This window comes from Papio anubis, chromosome 12 (genome assembly GCF_008728515.1).
Source record: "Papio anubis isolate 15944 chromosome 12, Panubis1.0, whole genome shotgun sequence".
NCBI lineage: Eukaryota > Metazoa > Chordata > Mammalia > Primates > Cercopithecidae > Papio > Papio anubis.
The window spans coordinates 65,166,523-65,170,588 of NC_044987.1; the positions used below are offsets into that span (position 1 = coordinate 65,166,523).

General features: G+C 37.9%; 1 pseudogene across 1 annotated transcript; it reads left to right on the plus strand.

The window, feature by feature from the left end:
• Positions 1-2,479: 2,479 nt before the first annotated feature.
• LOC101018994 lies at positions 2,480-3,226 on the plus strand (annotated as a pseudogene). Its single transcript, XR_637511.4, has one exon. The product of XR_637511.4 is annotated as a 60S ribosomal protein L32 pseudogene (transcript).
• The last annotated feature ends 840 nt before the right edge of the window (positions 3,227-4,066 follow it).

A 4,066-nucleotide genomic window follows, 5' to 3' on the forward strand; every position in this document is an offset into this window, starting at 1 on the left:
GTTCCTCAAGGATCTAGAAATACCCTTTCACCCAGCGATCCCATTACTGAGTATATACTCAAGGATTAGAAATCATACTACTATAAACACACATGCACACATATGTTTATTGCAGCACTATTCACAATAGCAAAGACTTGGAACCAACCCAAATGTCCATCAATGATAGAATGGACTAGAAAATGAGACACATATACACCATGGAATACTATGAAGCCATAAAAAGGATGAGTTCATGTCCTTTGTAGGGACATGGATGAAGCTGGAAACCATCATTCTCAGTAAACTATCACAAGGATAGAAACCCAAACACCGCATGTTCTCACTCATAAGTGGGAACTGAACAATGAGAACACTTGGACAAAGGGTGGGGAACATCACACACTGGGGCCAGTTGGAGGGTGGGGGGCTAGGGGAGGGATAGCATTAGGAGAAATACCTAACATAAATGATGAGTTGATGGGTGCAGCAAACCAACATGGCACATGTATACCTATGTAACAAACCTGCACGTTGTGCACATGTACCCTAGAACTTAAGGTATAATAATTAAAAAAATGAATCCTACAATGTACAGAATAGCACTCTACTCCCAGCTGCAGCAACAAAGAAGTGTCTAGTCCAAATGTTTACAGTGCTCTGGCTGAGAAACCTAAGTCTAAATGAATGGAAGAAATAGATAATTTTTTTTTTCAAAAAAAAGCAAGTCTGTCCTATATGCTGTTCAGAAGAAATTCACTTTAAATATAACACAGAATATATATAAATATAACACAGAATAAAAACTATAAGAATGGAAAAAAGTATACAAAGCAAACTAAATCATAAGAAACCTCGAGTGCTTGTACTAGTATCAGACAGTTTTCCATTTCTGGCATGGTTAAGTAACATCCAGACAGACCTGATACTCCTGAAGATAACATCTATAAATATTAAGGGGGGCGGAAAACTAAAGGCATTAAAGCGTGAAAAAAAAATGAGTATATAATGTGGTAAAGTTGAAAATTTGATAAAAGAAATGAGAATCACTTCTATAAACTGTATAAAATTAATCAGGGAAGATGGGAGCTAGATAAACAAAAATAAACCAAGCTTGCAGCACTTTCAGCATTGATTATTAAGTCAGATTGCTCTCTGACCTGCTGCCTCATGGTTGTTTGTTGTCTGCAGTTTCCTCATCCAGATGACTTCATTCTCCTTGCCCTGAACAGTAAACAACTCTGATTTTCCATCCCATCACCCTCCATCCCCTTAAAAATTCTTCCCCAGAACCCCTCAGGGAGATGGATTTCAGAGTCTTCTCCCATATCCTTGCTTGACACTCTATGATCAATAAATCCTATCTCTGCTGCATTCCTGCTATCTGAGTGTAATGGTTCTGTTACTAAACAGTGGACATACAAACCTGTTGGTCTTATAACAAAATGGTGTAGGTTAATTTTATCATGGTTATTGATTTTTGGACTTACAGATTTGGCCCTCAAATAAGTTATGAATATGGGAATTGATTATGGATTATAAGTGAAGCAATGGAAGTAGAAGGGATGGCCCAGGAAAAGAACAGAGTGAGAAGAGAAGGAAACCTACCAAAAACCCCTGAAGAGCCCCTACATTATCCTTAACTTCTGGTGTAGGGAGAGTAGCATGGAGAGAAAACAACAGAAGTAGTGGTCAGGGGAAGAGAGGCAGAAACAAAAGAGTCACAGAACAAATCACTTCAAAATGCACTATGACGTATTAAGAGGGCACGTTCAACTGCATTAAAGGCCACTTATGGAGTTTGAAAAATCCTTGTCAATATAAATAATGTTTAAAATGCATTTTAATATTTATAAGCCTATTATAAAATGTATATAGGCTTATCATTAAAAAGTTAGAATAACAGTTAGAGAAAAGTCCTTATATATGTATATATTGTCCAATCAGTTTACATAAAGATTCTTTGCAGTCTCAAGGTGCCATTTCTTCCAGTTCAATACAGGTAGCATTTGTTCATTCTTTTATATTGTCAAATGTGCCATTCCTAGTTAATTCTATATTTTCCACCTCAAGAAAATTGAAGCAATGCTGCTATTACTCACAATACTATGACCCTTTGGAACATGTTTTGAGGAAATTATACAGATCTTGCCTCCACAATTCCTTAGTAGCATTTATTTAATACTAACGTCAGCATTACTCATGACAGCGCATTATATCCATCCATATATCCGTTGCCCACAGATGCTGGCTTCTCTTCACCCTCCAAGGTTCTTACCCTTCTCAGTTGATGGTGACCACAAATGCAATTCTTGATCAGAATATGCAGGAAAATGTGAACAATAATTCATTTTCTGAACATGCTAAATTTACTTTTCACTTGACCACATATACTCTTTAGTCCATAATCACTGCATTCCCAAAGTCTTTGAATGTTGATCACAGTCTCTCTAAAGATTCATACAATAGCATGCTCACCGGTATCTTCCATAACAGTCCACAATAAAACAAATGTCTGAAAAGACATTTTCATTTGTTCTTGGATTCAAAATAGAAAACTTGTGAATTTCACGGCAATAAGCCGTGTTGCAATGTACCATGTTAGGATAAACTCATTAATATAAAATACTCGAGTGGTAAGGCTAAAATTTGAATTACAAAACAGAATATTTATTTTATATGTAAGATTACGTATGTCAGGAGGTTCTATTCATAAACAGTGGATCCAACACATAAAATGAGATATAATTTCCTCGGCGCTGCCTACGGAGGTGGCAGCCATCTCCTCCTCGGCATCATGGCCGCCCTCAGACCCCTTGTGAAGCCCAAGATCGTCAAAAAGAGAACCAAGAAGTTCATCCAGCACCAGTCAGACCGATATGTCAAAATTAAGCATAACTGGTGGAAACCCAGAGGTGTTGACAACAGGGTTGGTAGAAGACTCAAGGGCCAGATCTTGATGCCCAACATTGGTTATGGGAGCAACAAAAAAACAAAGCACATGCTGCCCATTGGCTTCCGGGAGTTCCTCGTCCACAACGTCAAGGAGCTGGAAGTGCTGCTGATGTGCAATAAATCTTACTGTGCCAAGATTGCTCACAATGTTTCCTCCAAGAACCGCAAAGCCTTCGTGGAAAGAGCTGCCCAACTGGCCATCAGAGTCACCAATCCCAATGCCAGGCTGCGCAGTGAAGAAAATGAGTAGACAGCTCGTCTGCACGTTTTCTGTTTAAATAAATGTAAAAACTGCCCAAAAAAGACATATAAAATCATTAATTATGTTTATTCAGAAAAATGTAGTTTTACTACTTTTATTTCCACAAAATCATTGTTACTGAAATCCAGATTTTTACATGCTAAATATTCTGTTGACATTAATGCCAAATTAGATAAGCTCTTCTTGAATCATTTTAGTCTTAAGGTAGAATTTTTTTCTTGACTTAAATTTAGAAAACTTCATTCCGCTGAAGTAGTAGTAACTAGAATTGTCACTAAAATCTTAAACCAATTACTGTAATTTGGAAATAAATGAACTTTACATATCATATCTAAATATTGCAATGATGTTGCATACAACAATGGCAGATTATCTTAATTTTATCAAAGCCCACCAATTAAATTGTAATTATTTTCATTCCTTAATTCATTTCTTAAGTTTTTCTGCATTCAGAATTTTCAAGTTTGTACAGAAAACTGAAAATAGCAGTGTGTTGCTAATTTATTCCAAATTTGGAATGGGAAAGGTTTGCATCCTGAAAGAGCACCTGGAGCGGAAGGGAGAGTCCTATAGGTGAAACAGTTTGCTGAAAGGTTGTGTGCTCAACGGGGTGGAGTCCTGCTTTGAAACGAGCCTGCTGCTCTGCACACATTCTTCCAAGATGGGCCTGGAGGTTCCTTCAAAGCAACACGGACTATGGATTTAGGGGTTCAAGACTCCTCCAGCTCTCTCATGAAAGCGAGGACGGGAGGTGCTGCTTGCAGGGCCTTCTCCCCACTTCTATGTCTCCCTATTCTCTTTTTGCTCTTTTGATCCTTTTTGAGATGAGTCTTGCCTCTGTCGCCCAGGCTGGAGTGCAGTATGCTGACT